The sequence below is a fragment of the Monodon monoceros genome, unplaced genomic scaffold (genome assembly GCF_005190385.1).
Source record: "Monodon monoceros isolate NGI ecotype Baffin Bay Population unplaced genomic scaffold, NGI_Narwhal_1 Super_Scaffold_14, whole genome shotgun sequence".
Taxonomy (NCBI): domain Eukaryota; kingdom Metazoa; phylum Chordata; class Mammalia; order Artiodactyla; family Monodontidae; genus Monodon; species Monodon monoceros.
This window is the reverse complement of record NW_021703770.1, coordinates 15,566,952-15,588,685: the sequence shown is the minus strand read 5'-3', so window position 1 is coordinate 15,588,685 and position 21,734 is coordinate 15,566,952. Positions and strand designations below refer to the sequence as shown.

The window sequence follows — 21,734 nt, the reverse complement described above, 5'->3', positions numbered from 1 at the left end:
AAGCCTTTCAAAAATCCCCTATAGTATGGATTTTGGCTTCTCCCATCATTTGTTGATATGATGTGTATGATAAAGACCACACAGGATTTATATCTATATATTTTTTTAAATCACATAAAAATATAAAAGGAAAGGTTGGATGCTTTTTGCCAAAGTGCCACATTATGAGATATTTCAGTGTAAGGTATATTAGCAAAAACACGGAGTGCGTCTTTGGGTAAAAAGAACACAGATCAGTATGGAAAGACTTTAAGAGTTATGATTCATTTTTTGGAAACTTCAGCCATGTGCATTGTTAATCCTTTGTAGTTTTAATTGACCCTCGCCCTATATCTATCTTATTTCAACTTCCTGTATCCCTAAGTGTGGCCGCAAAAATATTGGGCTGGCCAAAAAGTTCGTTTGGGTGTTTAATAAGATGTTATGGAGAAATCCGAACGGACTTTTTGGCCAGCCCAATACTTTGATCTGCACATACTTCCTTTCTTAAGGAGCAACTAAGCAATCCTGTTAGGCCAGAGAAAATCATAAGTAACAGTGAGATACAGAATGACGTTAACAGGAGATTAACAAAGAACAGAAACAATTTTTTATGATGCAACCCTTAATTTAAAAAGCATTCATGAAGAAAGAGTTTTAAAGAACAACGAGATGAGCAAATCGACCACTTTTGAATTGTATCTATCACAGACTGTATATGTCAATATATCACAGATTGTTGTGTAGATTCCTCCAGCTTCCAGGGCAGCAGTTGGCAAATTGTGGTCTGTGTTCCAAATACAGCTCACCCTCTGCTTTTGTAAATAAAGTTTTATTGGGACACATTCATTTGCTAATGTTTTCTCTATTGCTATTTTTGATATACAATGCCAAAATTGAATAGCCTTGAAAGAGATCACGTAGCCAGCACCACCTCAACAATTTACTGTCTGCCTCTGCACGCAAAAGTTCACTGATCCCTGCTGTAGGGCCTTGGATTTCTTCTGGCGAGGTGAATGAGAATCAGAAGTTGCAAACAGGGCTTCCCTGGTGGCACAGTGGTTGAGAGTCCGCCTGCCGATGCAGGGGACGCGGATTCGTGCCCCGGTCCGGGAAGATCCCACATGCCGCGGAGCGGCTGGGCCCGTGAGCCATGGCCGCTGAGCCTGCGTGTCCGGAGCCTGTGCTCCGCAGCGGGAGAGGCCACAACAGTGAGAGACCCGCGTACCGCAAAAAAAAAAAAAAAAAAAAGAAAGAAGTTGCAAACAAAAGCAGGAGGCGTTTGTGGTTTACTGGGAAGAATATTTTTATCGATCATTGTCAAAAGGTTTGGGTTTGAATTTTGGTTGGCTATCTGTTGGCTGTGTAACTCTGGATAAGCTATTTAACCTGGGATTCTTCTGTTTCCAAAGTCTCTGCTACTTTATCTCTGACCTTAAAATGGATGTTGATAAGCATCCTGGAACAACTTTCTGAGCTGTAAAAATGCCATATATGTGTGAATTACTATTAATTATAGTAACCATTTAATACTGTTGACCAAAATATTTTTCTTTCATAAGCCTTGTAAAACTGCAGTCCTCTGTCTTCCCAGAATAAGGTATGGTTGCAAAGGTGGTTTTTGCCAATGAAATAGGAATCAAAGTATCACTGTGTCCCTTTGAAGGAGGAGTCATTTGGTAGGATCTTGGAACATATTAACTAAAAAAGAAGAAAATCCAAATTAGGTGTTAACTTTAGTTAGCAATAATGTACGAATATAAGTTCATTAGCTGTGCCAAGTGCATCACACTCATGAGCGATGTTAACAATAGGGAAAATAAGGTGTCGGCTATACGTGAACTCTGTCCTATCTCTGCAACTTTTCTGCAAATACAAACCTATCCTCAAATCAAAAGTTTTTTGAAAAGATTATCTTGACCAGAATTCCTAGGGACTCATACCTTTTCTCAATAATCAGGGCTTTCGGGGTCATGCCAAGATTCAGAATAAAATATTTCCCTTGCCCTTCACATATGTGTTAGCTTTATTAATTCATGCAAATGTATTAATTCATTCAAACTAATGGATACTGTTATATAGCTGCCTTACAACAGACCACATAGCAAACACTGCGCCAGGCACAGGACGGATGGATTACAGAGCTTAATCAAATTTTAATTTTTTACTTGAAAAGAATAATAATCCTTGGGTCATTCTGAATTGTACTTGTTTTTCTTCCACTATCATTACTATAAAATATTTAGAAAGTAAAATCCTCAGTTTTTAAAGGGTATACAACTGGGTCTACCAGTTTTTAAAGGGTATTCTCTGTAACAGGAAGAGTTCTTAGATTTTTTTCCTGCCAAAAGGAATGGATATAAACTTCAACCAGTCATCCTGGCTCAAAAGCAGAACAGAGGGGTCATTGTTAAGAGACGAAGATGTAATGCAGAAAGAGAGAGCAGATCAGTGCGGCAGACACAAGTAAATGCAATTCCCTGGTGATAAGTAATTGGCAGCAGACATGCTGCCGAATGTACTGAGGACAGAGAGAACCTTCTTAAATTCAGTGAATTTTAAACAAAGACCCCAGAGTAGTTAAAGACAGAGAATGAGGACTGAACTTCAAATGATTGCAAACTAGGGGATTAAGTATTCTCTGCAATCCCTGATATGTGCTCTGACACATAAAAACAGCGCTGGAAATGCAAAAACAACTGAGGCATAAGGAAATGCAGCAGGATATGCAAAGTAGAAGAAGATAAAGGGGCTACAATTCTTAGTGCTGAGCAATTCAAAACTGTTAATACTATATATCATTTATATTTTGTTTTGTGAACACACACACACACACACACACACACACACACACACTAGAGTTTATAAAAATCTCAACTCACAGTGTGAAGTTCAATTAATCTAAAGTACCAAAATCTCCCCATGAAACATACTGTGTACATACAGGCTAGTTGGGACTCATCTGACAGTTCCTTTTAAAGCTGTGATTTAAGTTTTGCCAGATGACGTGCTCTGTGGTGTTGTGTGCATTCTCACCACAGCACTAAGAGTTGGGAATTAGGAAACCCCATTTACAAATGAGGAGTCTAGTTCACGTAAGTAGATTAAACTACCAAATATAAGATAGCAAATTAGCATTGGATCCAGATTCAAACCCATCTTCCTAACAGGTACGACCAAAATTCTGATGGTCAGAGTAGGCGAAATTAATTCTGATCCCGTTATCTCCCATATAATCTGCTTTAGCCATAATTGTGCCTGTGTGGTACACTGAATGAATACATATGATTCTCACCAGTGAAACTGATCACGATGAGCTGGTTAGAAACAGTAGAGTGGAAAGTCTGATTATTTGCCATGGTTTCTCGTGAAACACTAATGTTGTTAACCTGGAATGTGTGGACTGGGGCTGAGTGGGATGACGGGATGGCTGGGCCAAAAAAGAACTTTCTTGAGAGATAGCAACTTCCTCGAGAGATATCGCATCCTTGAGAGATAGCACAATTGAGTTAGTGGAGTAATGCTTGCATCATCCAGCAGGATACATAAAAGTCTTATCTTCCCAATCTACTACTTGTGCTGTTCTTTCTCTTCTCCACCTTACTGACTTTGGGGGCATTTTTATATTGAAAGATATCAACAATTAAAAAGCATATGGGACTCATTTGAATGGTTAAATAATAATAATAAAACAAATACTTGTGTAGCCAATACCAAGCCAACAGTTTTGTAGCCATTAAGATACCTTTACCCATCTCTTTTCCTCCCTACAAGAGGTAACCCTAATCCTGAATTTTGTCTCAATCTTTTCCTGGCTTTTCTCTGTAGTTTTACCACTTACTATGTATTTGTATTTAATAAATTATTTAGTTTTGGTTGGTTTTAACCTTTTATGTAAGTAGGATAATCTTACACACTTATTTTAGCCATCGTATGTTTGAGATTCATTCCTGCTACTAATGGATAAATTCCTGTTTCCTGCAATTACTATCTCATTTCACGAACGCTTCAGTTTATTTACTCATTTAGCAGCGCTGGGCAGTTAGGGTTTTCCCAGTATTTACTAATAAATGACACTGTTGCTGTGAATATTCGGATACCTGACTCCTGATCCATGAAAAAAAAAATCTCCCTGCAAGTTTACCCAGGATATGTACCAAAGAGAGGAGCTGCTGTGTATCATGGCATGTACATGTTCAAATTCACTAGGTAATTCCACTTTTTCCCCAGAAGACTTGTAGCAATGTATGCCCCACGAGCAATGGGTAATAGGTCCCCATTGTTCCACAGCCTCATGAACATTTTCTATAATCCACCTGCATAGTTTTACCAAATTGGTCCATGTGAAATACTGGCTTAGCGGTTTAAATTTTCTATTTCTCTGATAATACAATTAAGCAATATTCTGTATGTTTATGGTCATTTGTGTTTCTACTTCTAAGGAATGCCCACTTGTGTCTTTTCTCATTTTATTTTCATTTCTTTCTTTCCCATAAATTCTTTGTATATTCTGGAGAGGAGCTCTCTGTCAACTATATGTATTAAAAGTATCTTCTTCCTGTATGTGGCTTTATCACTCTCTTTGTGGTAACTTTTGATGATTAAGAGTTTGTGTTTTTAAATTTAATGTGGTCAAATTTATCAAGGTTTCCCCTTATGTTTTATATTTTTATGTCCATTATAATTTCTTTCAATATCCCTTTCGGAGGGTTGTTTCTGGTTTGTAAAACTATGTTCCTCTATTGCATAGGTAATGTTTATAGCTACCGAAGCCTACTTAAACTCAGTATTCAAGTTTTCCTTTCAGTTTAATCCTTCTCAAAAATTGTTCTGACCTTCTCTTTCCCACTTTCCTGTCTGAACCTTCTTTGTGAAATATTACCATAACTAATTGAAAATTATTCTAAATACCTCTAGAGTCTAAATTAAGAATTACTTCATATTGGCTTAAATAGCAGCTTCTTTCCGCCAACTATCCCTCACATCCGGTACACTTCCTGAAAGGTCAGGAACTTCAGGGTTCTCCTTTCTTCTGCAATCATAGCAATCAGGCTCCGTGAGTTCCTTCATCTCGTCTGTGGAGGAATATTTTATTTCAAAAAAAGAGAGAGAGAGAAAGAATGAAAGAAGGTTTTCTTTCTAATCCCACACAGAGAAACATTCCTTTTCGTAGCCAGATCCACATCAAGATGCAATCATTTGTTCTGGTTTTTAATCACACTTGACTGAATTGTTTACCTTAAAAATGGTACAATTAAAGATATTTTCAGGTTTCTATTCAGCCATGCAATGTGGCTCTCAGCCCAGGCTTGCTCCTAACCACAAAATCTTCCACCAAACAATAGATGTGCAGAGATGTTTGCAATACTGATAAAAGATACAAATAATCTTCCACATAGTTTTTTCCTTGTTATGAAGTGAAGAAGCAGTACTCTGGAGAAGTCTTTGGGTTGCAATTTAGAAGATATATACATTCGTCCTTCAGTATCCATGGAGGATTAGTTCCAGGACTCCCCTGGATACCCAAATCTGCAGATGTTCAAGCTTCTTATATGTAAACTGGCTCTGGTTTCCATGCGGAGTGGTTAAATCCAGACATGGAACCCACAGATACTAAAGGTCGACTGTATTCTACCCTTAGTTCTCATGTTAGGATCACTCTCTGTGCCTCACTTTCCTCATCTATCAAATAGGAGTGTCGAAGTAACAGTTTTAAAGTCTTTTGTTGATGTTGTTTAAATATGCATTTATTGTTTTAACTCTGTTTCTGGAAGACCCCATATTTTCAAATAGTCAGTCACTATATGTCCTTCTTATTAGGTAAGCAGTTTTATTAATGGACGAGGGGCAGTAAAGCCCTTCAGACCACTAGTATTTGGGAAGAGGGTTGGAGGCATTTCATCAGGTTGACTAAATATAACCAGGCATAGTATCTTACTCCAGAGCCTGACCTCCTTTACTGCCATGGAAGAAAACAAACTTAATTCTGTCCAGCTGTTTTTATTCTAGCCATATTTTCATTGTCAGTGAGCTCAGACACAACTTACAATATTATTTTCAATATAAGCTGGCCTTGACTATATATTGGTACACCAAATTTCAGATTCACTTCCAAGGAAGAAAGCGTTTTGATTAAAACATGTTTGAATTTCGACCTTTTTACTAAATCTTTTTCTTTCCCTTTTTTCTCCTCCACACAAATATATAAAACAAATGTTCAAGTCTAAGACAAAGATAATTCTAAAGTTCTTTTTTCTATGTGGAAAGTATAGTGTGAATTAACATACAAATGCTTACTATGGGATAAGAGCTTAATAAATAGCTTCTCTAGTCATTCATCTAAAAATTTTTATTGAAGATTAATTTATGAAAATTGTGGCAGGCTAACTTTTGTCCCAGCAATCATAAAACTTCTCATGAGAGACAAAGACAATAAACTAGTTTTAGTGGGCATTATTGCTAAGTCTAGAGCTAAGAAATAGAACTTCATTTTCTAGAGCTTAATATTTGTTTCCAAGTCCCATTCTGCTGGAAGAAAATGGCCTCAGGTCTTCCCAGGGTTTTATGTCTCTAGAGTTATGCCACTGATCTTGGATCACTGTGGGGACAGCACTATGGCCCTCAGCCCTGGTCTGGGTAGCCCGAGGATTACCATTGTCTGAAATTTATGGCACTTTGGGGGTTTGTAGTTTTTTTTCTGTTGCTTCTGTACTGTGTTTGGCGCGAAGTGATGTTTTGGTAGAGTTCCCATTTGCCTGGTCATTCTGTACAACCATTTCACTCACTGAGTCTTTATTGTTTCCCCAGCAGAGCTGCCAGGAAGTGGTCCTCTGATACCTCTTCATCTTGCTACTCACTTTCCTCACACAGGACCTGAGAGATAGGTCACGTGGCTGGAATTTCTTTCTACTCTTGGGTGAATTCTTCTCCTTTCCTGTTTCCAACCAAGACACCTGTTCTCTAAAGAGATCACATTTGAAACTAAAGGAAGAAAAGGGTTGAGTCATTCACAAATTGAGAGAAAAACGTTTGAGTAGGTTCAGCACGGTCTGGTTGTGTTTGGAGAATTATTCTAAATATACACTTTCAATTCTTTCTTCTAATATTCCCATGAGATGAACACTTATGATTTTATTGATAAAAATTAAAGCTCACTTTGTTAAGGCATGCCAAAAGCTCTCAGCTAGTATACAAATATAGCCATTTTAATTATAAAAATTCATAAGATTGAAAAGAAAAATAGGTGGGATAGGGTAGAGTGGGGAACCTGACCTTGGAGGAGAGGAAGAGAGTCCCTGAGAAGAGATATATACCAGAGTCTTGAGGAATTGAAGAAGCAGTTGAATGAACAGTTGAGAGAAAAGCTTCAGATTGAGAGGACATTGTGTGTGAAAACCCTTATATGATAAAGAAGTGAAATGTTTGAATTCTAGTCATTAAGAAGACTAGAATTACACCATCAAACATGCAGGTGAGTGGGTCACAAAGTGAGCCAAAAGAATAAGGCAGCAGACATACTGCCTACCCTTGAGAACAGGGATGAGGGTTTGGAACTTCAGATGGCTTTATGGTTACCTTAGTATATGATTCTAACTTCACCATAAAGCTAACACACAAAAAAAAAACCAGGAAGGAGAAAAAGAAGAAAACCTGTATTAATCTCTTATTGCTGTTGTGACGAATTTGCACAAATTTAGTGGCTTAAAAGAGCACAAATGTATCTTCCAGTTTTTGAGGTCAGAAGTCCAAAGTTATGTCTTTATGCGATTAAAGTCAAGATGTCAACAAGACTGAATTCCTTTTGGAGGCTCTAGCTAACAATCCATTCTTTGCCTTTGCCTGTCTCTAGAGGCTGCCTGCATGCCTTGACCCATGGCCCCCTGCCAACAATGACATCACTCTGACATATGATTCCACTGTCTTGTCATCTCTTTCTCTGACTCGGAGCCTCTTGCCTCCCTTTTATGAGAGGACATGTGATTGCATTTGGTTCACTTGGATAATCCAAAATAACCTCTCCATCTCAAAATCTCTTTTACCATGTAAGGTAATAGTCACAGGTCCAGGATTAGCCCACAGGCATCTCTGGGGGACTATTGAAATGCCTACCACAAGGCCTACATAATTATAAAGATTTTAGAAAGAAGACTATTTATAAAATCAAATATATTACGTTGTGTTGGTGTAATGTTAAATGCTAAATAAATGGACTACTGGAACACTATTCAGGGGTAGAAAAAAATGGACTGGAATAGATAATAATGAACCAGGTCTTATTTTACATAATGATTTACTAAAATATAAGGCATATACTGAAGAATGAAAATGGGTTAGGTGACTGAGAATTGATTAAAGACCTTTATTTTTTCTCACATAAAGAAAACTATTTAGAGGAATAGGATAGTATCAAATGAGAAATATTTACTCCTTTATTAAAGAAAGAATCCAGATAAAAGAGTGATAATTGATTTAGCAGATGTGTTGGATGTCTTCTCTTTGCCCTTGCAAATCTACTTTCTACCTCTTCCCACTCTGATCTCTGTTCTAAGACCTGACTTTCATGGACTAAATCAAAGAGTGCCCTTGTCCCCTGACTTCTGGTAGGGCTCATCCAATAGGGAGTCTCAGAAAGAAATTTTTAGGGTTAGGGGATTTATTTTCCCTGGCACTGTCCCTGTGGGGTTGCTACGGACTGACTCATTCCTGCATCAAAGACAACCCTCCCTAAAACCTCTCTCCTATTGGCTTCTCCTCATTACTCTTTTCCTCCATTCCATTGGGTCTCGCCTATCTTTTGTGGTTCCTTACACTGTACCCACAGCTTTGTTAATTTTATTAGATCCTCTTCAAATGATCTAATTTTGTAAAATCCATCTGTTTCTTGCTGGGTCTCTCATAGATGCAGCAGAGCAGAGAGAGCTATGCAATTGGAACTTATGTAGCAAAGAACATGTGTGAAAGGAGAGGTGATGCATGCTAGAGATTACAGGAAGGGCTGCACTTTGAAAGCAACAGATGAAATGGGAAATGGAAGTTAAACATGCGTAGAAACAGAGATAGCAGGTAAAAGTCCATGTACGAGAACACGCAAGCCTACTTTTTTACCTCCTCATATAGGAGTCTAGCAGCCAGGCTACTATTTAGCAGGAGATTTGCATGTAAGAAAATATATGAAAGCAAAATATATATTTAAACATTCAGATATTTAAGATTTATCTTAAGATTTATCTCACACGTACCTATTTTAAGAAAGGTAATCTAGGATGTGTTTCAGCAAATGAGGGAAGAAGAAATAAGAGAAAAACAATAATAAAAGAAGAGGTAAGATCTGTCTAATAGTAAGAAGAGTAAATAAATATTCCATCTGGAAGCATCTGGCTCAGATGGGAGCAAGAGAATGGAAGCCTCCAAGTAATGAAAGATAATGGTTTATTCAGCTTTTAGCCTTACTTAAAAGCTTCATATTAGTTCTTTTTTAAATAAATAAGAATATCTTAAAGTGTTAATTTATCATGATTTTGACAAATAATTTTCCCAGTGTGAAGTGGACAATTAATTTGTTCATTATTATCTTGTTGTAGTGACATTTGAAGTTTACATTTAGTTAAACATATGCATATTTTTATAATTTTTTCTATCACATTTCTACACAGAAATTTTTACTTCCATAAGGTTTAGTCAAATATCTACCTATATTTTGTTTTCCTTTCAAATTGGATTTAACCCTTTAATTTTCTAGGTATTATTGTGACTTGCAGTAGAAAGATAACGGTTTACTTGAGTTTTTGGAAATAACTTCCATTACAACTGGTCAGTGACTCATTCCCTTTCACATTGTTGCTGTTTTTTATAAGATTATATATTAGAATTCAACACATATATAAAAAGCGTGTAAGAAATAAATGTTGAATTTATTTCTAGGTGTGCACTGTGTACACACCTAGAATAAGAACTATACCATGACCAATACCCCAGATGTCCCCGTCATGCTCCTTCCCTGTCACTATCTCCCTAATATCTATCACACAAATATAACTGTTATACTGAATTCTAACACTGTATATTAGTTTTGCCTACTGTTGAACTTTTTATAAATGAGATTATAAAATATCGTAAATTACATCCGGATGAGTTCACTCAACATTCTGTCTATGTATTCTTTGATTTTCAAATATTTGGGGATTTTCTAGTTATCTTTTGATTATGGCTTTCCAGCTTACCTCCTCAAAAATCAGAAAATATCTCCAAGAAAGAGAACACTATACTTATTTAAATTCTTCCTTTCCTATCTGACAAACTGTGCAGTTGGGAGACCAGTCACTCTTCCTTTGGCATGTAGCGTTTGACTAGGTACTGAAGCTGCATTTGGCCTCTGTACCCTGACACCGAATTAAATTTCAGAGACAGAGTTTTGGGTGAAGTAGAAAAGAATAGCTTTATTGCTCTGCCAGGCAAAGGGGGCCCCAGTGGGCTAATGCCCTCAAAACTGTGTCCTGACCTGGGGAGGGTAGTGAGGAGTTTTATAGTAATGATTCAAAGAGAGCATGATTGGCTCGAGGACTTTCTTCTGATGGGTTTGTGGTGAGGTAAGTGGGAGTCAGCATCATCAACCTTCTGGTTCCAGCTGGTCTGGGGTCTGTGTGCTGGTGGGCACCATACCCTTAACTTCTCTCACCTGGTGGGGGTTTCAGTATCTGCAAAACAGCTCAAAGATGTTGTTATATATATCGCTTGTCGGGGAACCAGGACCCTGCCCCAAGCCTGCACTATTGTTTCTTGACGGTTCCTCCCTTGTCTCTGCATCCCCTCCCTTCCCTAATTAGCAAATGTTTGAACCTGCACAGTTGGAACCCAGGGAAGGTCATGGAGGCTGAATGAAGCCTATTTCCTGTAATCAAGAAATGGGGTCACAGAAAGGCTTTTGTGCCCAGGAGTCCCACAGGGTGCTGCTCAGTTTCAGTACTATGACTGCTTTAGGCCTTAGGAGAGGAGAGCATCATCTTTTCCTATTCAATGGCCACTATTGTTCTGAATTTGACCCATGTAATCCACAGTCCCCTAAGCTGTACCTGGAAACAAACTGCAGGGAATGGAAGATGCAGTGGCAGCCTCACGGGAACCTGTGCCTCAATGGGGTACAAATTGCTTCCTTCATCAAGGAACACAGAGGGCACCTTCAACATCAGGAGTCTGTGGATGCTGTGAAAGCAGAAAGTCCTTGAGGTGCCTATATCTACCTTCCAAAGGTAGATAGAAAAATGAAGTGTAACTATAAAGTCAGATTAACTTTGTCCATTTAAAAATGTACCCCTCAATGTATAGTAAGATATTTACTCAAATAATGTGGCCCTCACTCCAGATAAGTTGCGATTCTTTTCATGGAATTGTCTTAGGCTTTGAACAATGTTACATCCAATAGGTTCGTAACAGAGAAACCATCCTTTAAAAGTGAGTGTCAATTTTGGAAATAGATTTGAAGTGTCTCAGTATAAAGATTAGGGAATGACCTGGGTGTCATCCTGTGGGGTCACAAATAAGGTGACATTGCAAAGTAAGGAGACTGGCTTGTGTGGATGATAACTATCTTAATTTAGGCTGGTGTAACAAAAATATCAGAGACTGGGTTTTTCAACCAACAGAAATTTATTTCTTACAGTGCTGAAGGCTGGGAAGTTCAAGATCAAGGCACCAGCCCGTTTGATTCCTGGTGAGGGCTCTCTTCCTAGTTCGCCAAAGGACTCCTTTTTCTGTGTCCTCATGTAGCAAAGAGAGCACTAATCTCATTCATAAGAGCTCCATCCTCATGACTTTATTACCTCCAAATGCCCACCACCAAATACCATCACACTGGGGATTAAGGCTTAAACATATGAATTTGTGTGTGGCATCAACATTTAGTCCATAACAAAAACTGACTGAAAGTCGTTCACAAAAGAAAAGTTCTGCTGTGTTTAGAGAAATGACATGATGCCCTTGCCCAAATCTAGTCTTTTCCTAGTCTTCACTGTGTTAATAAGTAACACACTACTGAAACCATGCAACTCAGATTGGGACGTGAACCCGTGGTCTTTTAACTGAGATCACACACCTGGTCTCTGGACTTAATGGAGCTCAGTTTATTGATGTCTTATCGCAGAAAGAATTCAGTGAGAGACGAAGTGATAGGTAAGAAGTGAATTTATTTAGAAAGAAACACACTCCACGGACAGGCCACCTCAGAAGGCGAGAGCAGCCCCAGGGTATGGGGTTGTCAGTTTTTATAGGGGTGGGTAATTTCCTAGGCTAATAAGTGGGAGGAGTATTCCAGCTATTTTGGGGAAGGGGTGGGGATTTCCAGAAATTGGGCCACCGCTCACTTTTGGCCTTGGAACTGTCATGGTGCCAGTGGGTGTGTCTTTTAGCTTGCTGATGTGTTATAATGAGCATATACTGGGGCTCAAGGTCTAGTAGAAGTTGACTCGTCCACCATCTTAAACCTATTTGGTTATAATCAGTTTATGTTGTGTCCTTGGGCTATGTCATTCTTTTAAAGGTTGTGCCCTGCCCCTTCCCTCCTGTTTCACTATTATTTATTAACAAGTCATAAATAATTTTATTTATTTATTTATGTGTTTGATTACTGGTATATTTTCAATCTAGCCTCTTAATATGTGTCCCCTATGGGGAATGATACCTTATTTCTTATGTTCCCTGATGCTATACAATAGGTATCAAAAACTCTTTGCTGAACAGAAAAGTAAATATGGTATTTTGGTTTCATGAGTGCCCAGTATTTCTCTCTTTTCCAGCTTCGCTGTGGCACCATGGGGGGTCAGAGCAGTCTTGATCGACATAGCAGTCCTGTGCAGATAATGGGCCCTTTTTCAAAAACTTCTCTCAACCCATTGCTATGGCTGTGTCCCTACTTCTAATCATCTCTGTCCAGAGGGACAGAATGGTACCTTTATTAAAGTTTCAGGGAGTTTTCAACTGATATCAGTGTTGAAATGTGAAGAATTGATTGAAATGAAGAGTTTTCAGCTCTTAGACATAGAACTATTCTATTTATCCGTGGCTATGTAACAAACCACCACAGAACTCAGTGCCTTAACACAACAACAACTTAGTATTGTCTTTCATAGTTCTGGAGGTTTGGAGGCTCAGCTGGACATTTCTCATTTGGTATTTCTCATGCAGTTCCAGGGAGGTGGCAGATGGGTTTGGGGTCATATGGAGGCTTCTTCACACACATCCGCTGCCTGAGCAAGGGGCCTGGTGCAGCGTCTTTCTATCCATATTCTCCACATTTCTAGCACGGTGGTCTCAGGGTTCCGAGAAAGAATGTTCCAAGGAAGTGGAAGTTGCCAACATTTAAGGAGTTGGCTGGAAACTGGCCTCGTGCCATGTTTACAATATTCTATTGGTCATAGCAGTCATAGATCTCCCCCAGATTCAGAGTGGGAGGAGTGTCATTACAGTTGGATTCTGATTGGTCCCATCCCAAAAAGGGCAGTCTGCAAATGAATGTTTACTCATTGTGTGGAGCACAAATTGGGGGAAGGGCAGAGGCTGACAATTAGCACCTGCTGAGGTTAAGTATTTGTATTTTAATTTGAAAATATCACCTAGGAAATCAATGAAATCTTGGTAGTTAAATTCTCAAAATATGAAGAAATTATATTTGAGCCTTCAAATTATAAACACAATAGTCATTTAAACAGAAATCTATCCATTGAGACAATTCAAAACCTGACATGTAGAGTCCATTAGGTTTTAATACCTTTAATGTTCAGAAATCCAATCTTAGCTGACGTGTAGTGGAAGAAATAAAATACAGTGCTTGATTTGAACAGGTCAGTTATCAAATTATCCCAAATAAAAAGGTCAATTTGTATTCCTGAGTTATATTCAAACAGCACTCTTCTCTTTTCTCAAGGTAATTTGAGAAGAGTTTTCTGTTGAGAGCTGAGAAAGATCTGCTCTCTGGTACAGTCATAACAGGCAATGTTATTGGTTGTAAAATGTTCATTTAGAATGGCTTGTAAAGAAAATATTTATGTATCTCAATACATAGACTACATTTCCTTGTAAAGTTATCTTTGAATGCTATATAAGGAAACCTAGAGTGACAACCAAACAGATATTTTACATATGGGAAGGCTGAAGAATTGTTAAATGCTGACCCAGGACGGTCAATCTCTCCAGTAGACACAAAAATGTGAGACTATGAAATAAGCTGTGGAAGAAGAGATCATCTGAGTTATTGGCAGGAGTTGAAACAACTTATTCATTGGCAATTACAGCTGGGAAGTTCCAATATCCTTCCTGCCAAGCAGCTCAAATAATCTAAATATTCAGTTTAGCAACTATGAGTTAACACTGTTGCTGAGAAGGAGATAACTTCCAGTGAATCTTGACATTGGACCTGGAAGATCTCTCCAGTGCCAACCCTCTAATTCAAATTTTAATGTGTATCTGAATTATTTGGGCATCTTGGTAAAAATAGACTCTTTCTTAGTAGGTCTGGGCTGAGATTCTGCATTTCTAACAGGCTCCTGGGTGATGTGGGCATGGCCAGTCTGTGTACCACACAGGACTGTAGCAGGACTCCAGTCAACATATCATTTTAATGAACTGTCACAATTGTAGGTAAAGTTGAGACTGAAGTAATATTTTATGACTCCAAAAGTCTTGTGAATCGAGACAGCAGGTCTCATTATGGAGGTTAAATAAATCATAGATAAAGTTCAGAGTTCTAAAGTTCAGAGTTCTAAAGCTGTTAGAGATTCCTTGCAAATTGTTTAATAGATTAACTGAAATGGAGAAAGATGATCCAGCTAATCAGTAACGTCACGCTGTGCAATGTATTTGTGTTCTAGACAGCCACTAGTGATCTAAGATGGCTCAATGCTTTGAGAAGGGATTATCAAATTGTTAAGAAGGACAAAAGGACTGATGACATCCATCAGTTTTCCATTAGAGCTGATCGTAAGTGTAGTGATAAAAATGTAGAATCATTACAGTGATATATTTGGAACCTTATGGCATACTTCACCCTGATTATAAGAGCTCACTGTGTCATTTTTATGATAAAGATCTCATTTAAGAAAAAAGATATCATATACCGTTCTTGTTTTGGCAAGCCACCCATACTGCTATTAGAGGAGAAAACTTAGTGTGAGATAACAAGTCTCCACATAACCATGCACGTCTGTCAGATTCTTTCTCATACACACCCTTTGTGGTGGCTTGAGTATAACATAGCCTCAAGCTATCTATCACTCTGCCCCTTAATTAGACGAGAAAATTGACGTGCACATAAGAGATAGTATAGGATCTCACATTAAGATGTGTTCAGGCACGTGTGTGTGTGTGTGTCTGTATGCATACGTATCTATGTATTCATGTACGTATCTATGTATTCATCTATCTATATCTTCCTATATCTATATCTTCCTATATCTAAGGCTTATATGGATATATAGAAACTTTTTTTAAAGAAGACTCTGTAATCTGAATTAGATCACAATAAATCAAGAGAGGTGACGGAGAGACTTTTCAGGATTGGCTTAGGGAAAAGGAATTTTTCTGAGGAATTTTATGGAAAACTCAGTTATTTGGGTGAGTCTGTTTTCCCAAAGAGAGGCTGGAGAAATAAACCCCTAACTACTCAAGTCTATCCAGAAGGATCCTCAGCTGTGGTTACATGAAAAGGATCTGATCTCAGGACTATAATTTCAAAGTGCAGGAAAAGGAACTTGTTTCCAGATACTTCCTCTTCCTCACGTTAAGAAGCAAATTGTAAACGTCAACGCCCCTGTTGATAATTGACTTTTTTACTTCAAAAATTTGATTTAACTTAGTATTTCTGAATTTATTGAGGAGTACAATGTGTCCATTATTGTTCTAGCTACCGTGGAATAGGAATGACTAATACATGCACTTTGCCTAGGTTCTGTAAAAGTAAAGCTCAGGGCAAGGATAAAAGCACTGATTTGACAGCAGGACGCAAGCTCAGTTGAAAGGTGTTAAAAAATAGAAGTGAAGGGCTTCGCTGGTGGCGCAGTGGTTGAGTCCGCCTGCCGATGCAGGGGACGCGGGTTCGTGCCCCGGTCCGGGAAGATCCCACATGCCGTGGAGCGGCTGGGCCCGTGAGCCATGGCAGCTGAGCCTGCGCGTCCGGAGCCTGTGCTCCTCAACGGGAGAGGCCACAACAGCTAGAGGCCCGCGAACCGCAAAAAAAAAAAAAAAAAAAAAAAAAAAAAAAAAAATAGAAGTGAAGCAAAAAAAGATGAGAATAATCCATTGAGTTAAACTGCGGCCACTTCCTTACTATAAGCCTCAGAGAGAAACCACTGGATGCTATGAGGCTTGCTTTCTAGCACACAGCACTTTCTCTGGAGGGGCTACAAGGAAAACTGCATCTAGGAGTAGTTCATAGAAGGAAGAAGGAGGAGGAATTTAACTGCCTGGATCCCTCCTGTCTCCTGTTTAATGTCGGTTAATGTTTACCCCGTGGAGATGGGATTCCCTCAGACCTCCAGTTCACTTCACCTGAACCCTCAGTGACCACTCAGTAAGGCAGATCCCACGTTCCCTAGTGTCACATTTCATCCAGCTCCAGAGAAGAAGGGTACATGGCGCCAACAGAGCTCAACCTGAGGCTCCAAATTAGACTCCACCCAACTAATTTGGGAAGCTCAGTTAAGGTGCTGGAACAAGCGGCAATGGTTTAAGGGTGAGGTGGGCGGCAGGGGATGCACGGTCAAAATGGAGCAAAGATATCAGAGATGGAGCAAAAGGCTTATGAGGAACACAGTTGTCTCCTTAGGGTACCACATCTCACGCCTTCCAAAACATCCAGCTACTATGCTACAGTATCAGACATCCTTTTCATTTATTCATGTTTTATTTTCTGAGAGGGTGAAGATAACTTTTGCTCCTTCCTCCAAAAGATAATTACATGCCACATCAGATATAGAATGTCCTTCAATATGTTAAGTAGTTGTCATGTCCTGGAAGCCAAAGGTGGAAAAAAACAAACAAATAAACAAACTATACTGCCTGCTACCGAGGTAGTTTTAAGGCTGTCATTGGCGTTTATTAAGTCCCTCCTCCATTACTCATTTTATTTTATTTATTTATTTATTAAATTTATTTATTTTTTGTGGTACGCAGTCCTCTCACTGTTGTGGCTTCTCCTGTTGCGGAGCACAGGGTCCGGATGCACAGGCCCAGCGGCCATGGGTCACGTTCCCAGCCGCTCCTCGGCATGTGGGATCTTCCCGGAGCAGGGCGTGAACCTGTGTCGCCTGCATCGGCAGGCGGACTCTCAACCACTGTGCCACCAGGGAAGCCCACCCATTACCCATTTTAGATTCTCCTCACCCTCAGGCAGTATTTGGTATTTACCATATCCTGAAGGAAAGTGCTCTAAGCCAGCTGGTTGTCCTCCAGCTGTGCCTCAGCTGAACCACCAACAAGCTGTTTTATTATTCCATCAGGCCAGCTGTTTCTGTGTGATTGGGTACAGGGTCTCGGGCCCAGAAGTGAATTTCCTTATCAATAAAAGTGTACCTTGGCCCAGAGCAGCATTATGTATGAGAACATATTGATAAATGAGGCATTTTGTAAGTCTTTCAATGGTGGAGGCATTTCAGGCAAAGAAGTACCTGTACGTGAAGTATAAACTGAATTCTCTAACAACAAATGGCTCCCCACTCTAAAGCCATTCTATTTCGGGTTGCTTCCTTTGAGGAATGTTGTAAGTCTCTGCTGATGTCTGGTTGGGCATTTTATAGTTGCCATAGTGATGAGTGGATTAAGATGGCATGGAAGTCCGCACCATCTGCTTACACATTTATTGATGCCTTTCAAATATCTCAATATATACACTATTATCTCAAATATATTTCCGTGGCATGATGGAGTTGCTGCTGTGCAGACTCAACGTTAGGACTTAGTGGATGCAAGAGCTCTTAGGTCACTTAGTCATTTAAAGGTCCATGGTCAGGTTCTCAGTCTCTACTAGCACATCAGGAGCCATATTTCAAATGGAGAGTTGTTTCCTACTATAGAAAGCATGACTTTGATGTGGAATCCTATAGGTTTGCATTATGATGTTCTTATTGGGCCTTTTAAGGACTTATAGCATCCTTATTCAGCACAGATACCTCTTCTACTATCACACCTGTTAGATCATACTGGTTAAGGGGTAGAGCCAACTTCAAACTAGCAGCTTCAAACTAGCCAGCTTCAAACTAGATGCTTCCCAATGAAGCATCAAATATTCTCCCAGAGTTCAGTTATCTTTTACTTTTAAAATATAAAAAGGTCCATCGATGGTGGAGGAAGTACAAAGTACGACAATTCATATACTTTAGAGAGGATTGCTGACAAGCCCCAGACCAAAGAACTCCTAAATTTTTAATTAGCATAGAATGTATGCCTTACCAGAACATCTAAGGATTCAATTATCCTGATATCTATATATGACCAGCTTGAGATCCTAAAATCTTTTGACCGTAACTTCTCACTGGACAAAGATTTTGAAGGATGTTATTAATAAAATGAGTAAAATCTTGTTTTGTCTATGCTTTGAGATTTTTTTGTTTCCTGTCATTGGCTTGGAGTTATTTTGTTATTGTGTCTAAGCTTTGATGAGCTCTCAAACTGGGCAAGGAATACAGTCTATAGGGATAACCTGATCTAGGAATCAAGACAAGGTTTAAGAGACTGTCTAGAATCCAGTGACAGAAGACTGTGTGCACACCCTGGCTATGGGGTAACTCTGAAGTTCTATGTACCTCACACATTATTCATCAATAAAATGGGACTACATGATCTAATTGACCATGTGGTAGGGTTCATGTTGATCGCAGGAATAAAAGTATTTGCTTAAAACATGATAAACATGCAAGAGATTAAATTGGTTACTAAATAAGCTGTGTTGAATTTCCCAGCTATCTCTTTGTCTAAGAACAAACCATCACTTGTTCTGTGAGGGTATTTCTTGGGATACGTAGGATCAATGTGAGGTTATTCAGAAATGTTCACGTTGTGGAGGCCACATCACTTTGACAAGATAGGTGACTTCCTGAATGAGAAAGTCATTTGTGCCATCAATGCTCTGGATAGAGGTAGTGTTCAAATAGAAAACCTGTTCTAACATACCAATCTATTCATAGGCCACAGCAGGAAAATAGAAAAACACTGAGGTATTTAAATGTTCAGGAAAAAGGTCCCTTGTTCTAGGGAACTATGTCTGCCATGTGGAAGGTGACCAGGACCTATAAAATAGTGATAGATCCAGACGGAAGATGTCGTGCTGAAAAGTAAAGTCAGTGTATTTATGTTCATTGGCTTTTCTTCTCTATAGTTATCTTCGCTTCCAGTGCTGTCCTAAGATAAAGATGTTCAGATACAAAAATTGGTATGCAAAGTCAGAGGATAAGCTGTAGACAAATTAGAGAGATATGCACATCTTCTCTGTTTCTCTACACTAAGAAACAGAGGACAGGCTGATCTCTTAAAGGACAGGCTGATCTCTTAAAGGACAGGCTGTCTCTTAAAGGTCAGGGTGATCTCTTGAAGCTGGGGTAAAGTTTACTAAGGGGGTAAGTCATCCTCAATGTGGAGTCTGGGAGATAGTGAGAATCAGGAGCCCTCTGAAAGTTCTTTTTTTCACCCTTTGAATAGAAAGACATCCCTCATGGCATTAACACTAGCCTTTTACAAGAATTTATCTCAAAACAGGCAGGAAAGATATTTGTCTTGGGCCCTAGCCATTGACTAAAACATAATTACCTCACCTGATAAACCATTGTATATTTGCCAGGAAGTCATATAAAAGATAGCAGTAATGAATGATGAGTTTTATTATTTCCTCTATGTATAGCAGAGTTGGAAAGATATCTATTGATGGAGGTCCAAAGGTTGTGAGGTTCTGGACAAGGCAGTCTTATGTAAAATTGTGAAATCCCGATTCCTCTTCACATGCCCATTATATTTTTGGAATCCACAGAAGAGTGGTGTAATTTCATTCAAAGTTCACCACATCTCTCTGTTACTCCCATTTTTCAGATGAGTGAACCAAGGATCAGGGAGAGCCACTGACTTGCCAAAGTCAACTAACTCTTACATGTAGAACCAATCAAGACCCTAAGCCTTCTGATTCTGGATTTTACGACTTTCCCATATGTACCAGCTATTTCCACAGTAGTAGCTGGGTGGAGAATAAGAGATGAGACCAAAGTCTGTGCTGAAACTTAGTATCAATATAAACATTTCCCTAATATGGCCTTAGAGACTCACAAGTCTCTAAGTCACACGCCGCAAGCAATTTTTCCCAGTTGACTGGAAACTATGTGACATATATGAAAGAAAATAGAGCACAAAGGATCTATAACAGAAATCCAAGCACTGACACTGAATCCAGAACTCCTACTGTACACAGTTGAAAACCATGCCTAAAGTGTATTAGAGACACCATTTCATTCCCCTCCCCTCTGTCTCTTGTCCTCTACATATAAAACAGTCAGTGAGGGAAGCCGGGAAAAGGGGCTGCCTTCAGATTCCCTTTCAAACTGGAATGAACATTGTACAAGTCTGTACTGGAAGAGCTGTGAGGAATCAGGGTGGGGAACTGAGAAAGAGAATTTGTCCTTGTTCTGCCAAAGCAAGATGAGTTGTTGACTGTAGTTTGTTGGGGCTCCACTAAAATCCAGGCTGCGCTGGTGTGTTGGCCTAGTGGATGCCCACGTGCTTTTCCTGACACATGAAGGAGGACACTGGAAATATAGCAGAGGAACAGGAATCTGTGCACAGATTAGGTTTGAGCCAGTGCCTGCCTATGGCAGTCGTTCACAGAAAAGACCTACATGTCATGCAAGAGAAGCTTGAAGGGCCCTTGGCTCTAGGTCAGAGCAGCAAGGGATGCAAATGTTTGGTGACTAGTTGGAGTAAATAAAATCTTTCTTGTAGGAAAAAAAAAAATATTTGGCAGATCCAGTGCCCACAGGATCTCAGAGAAAAAAAAATGTGCAGTTAATCAGACAATTCTGAAGCAGACCCTAACTCTGGCATTGACCCTACAATCAATGCCATCTTGTTTCCCCTCTCAATTCCCTCAACTGCCTCTTGGATGTAAATTCACTGAGTATATGCATCTTGTTGAATCGGGATCAGCTAATTTGTATTTTTATTTTACTTTAGCTCTGAAGAAAACATACTTGGGAACCTAGTAGGAAGATCAGGGTTGAAAGTATAGCCAGCAACTAGCTTTTTTAGATGAGGAATTTGAGGACCATGGGTGTGAAAGACTATTTCCAAGGTCATCTAGATCATTAGTGGCTGAGCTAATAATAAGAGCTACGTGCATAGGGTGTTAATAGGCACCAGGGCCTGCAAAGCACTTCACACAATGTTCTCTTAAAATTACATCACAATTCATTTTCTGCAAATAAAGAATATGAGAATTAGAGAAGGGATTTGCCTAAATGGTAATAGGTCACAGAGATGACTTTCAGCCCCAAGATGTGATATGAGCCAGCCATGCTCAAGCCTGAGTATAAACTGACTTCTAGGTTAGATTTCCAAAGCACTCAGTTTGCTGACTACTTTCCAAGAACAGAACTGGAGAGATATGGTCCCATAAGAGATTGGTTATGGGGTAAAATTAATAGTAAGAAAGAGAGAGGAAGAAAGACTTCCCTTCTCATTTTCGCTTTTCCTTTCTCTCTCTCTCTTTCCCTGTCATGTATCCTCAAGCCAGCTGG

At 39.2% G+C, this 21,734-nt stretch overlaps 1 pseudogene; it reads right to left on the bottom strand.

Moving 5' to 3' along the window:
* LOC114895670 overlaps window positions 1–5,049 on the bottom strand; it is a 42,744-nt pseudogene extending 37,695 nt beyond the window's left edge.
* Between the last annotated feature and the right edge of the window lie 16,685 nt (window positions 5,050–21,734).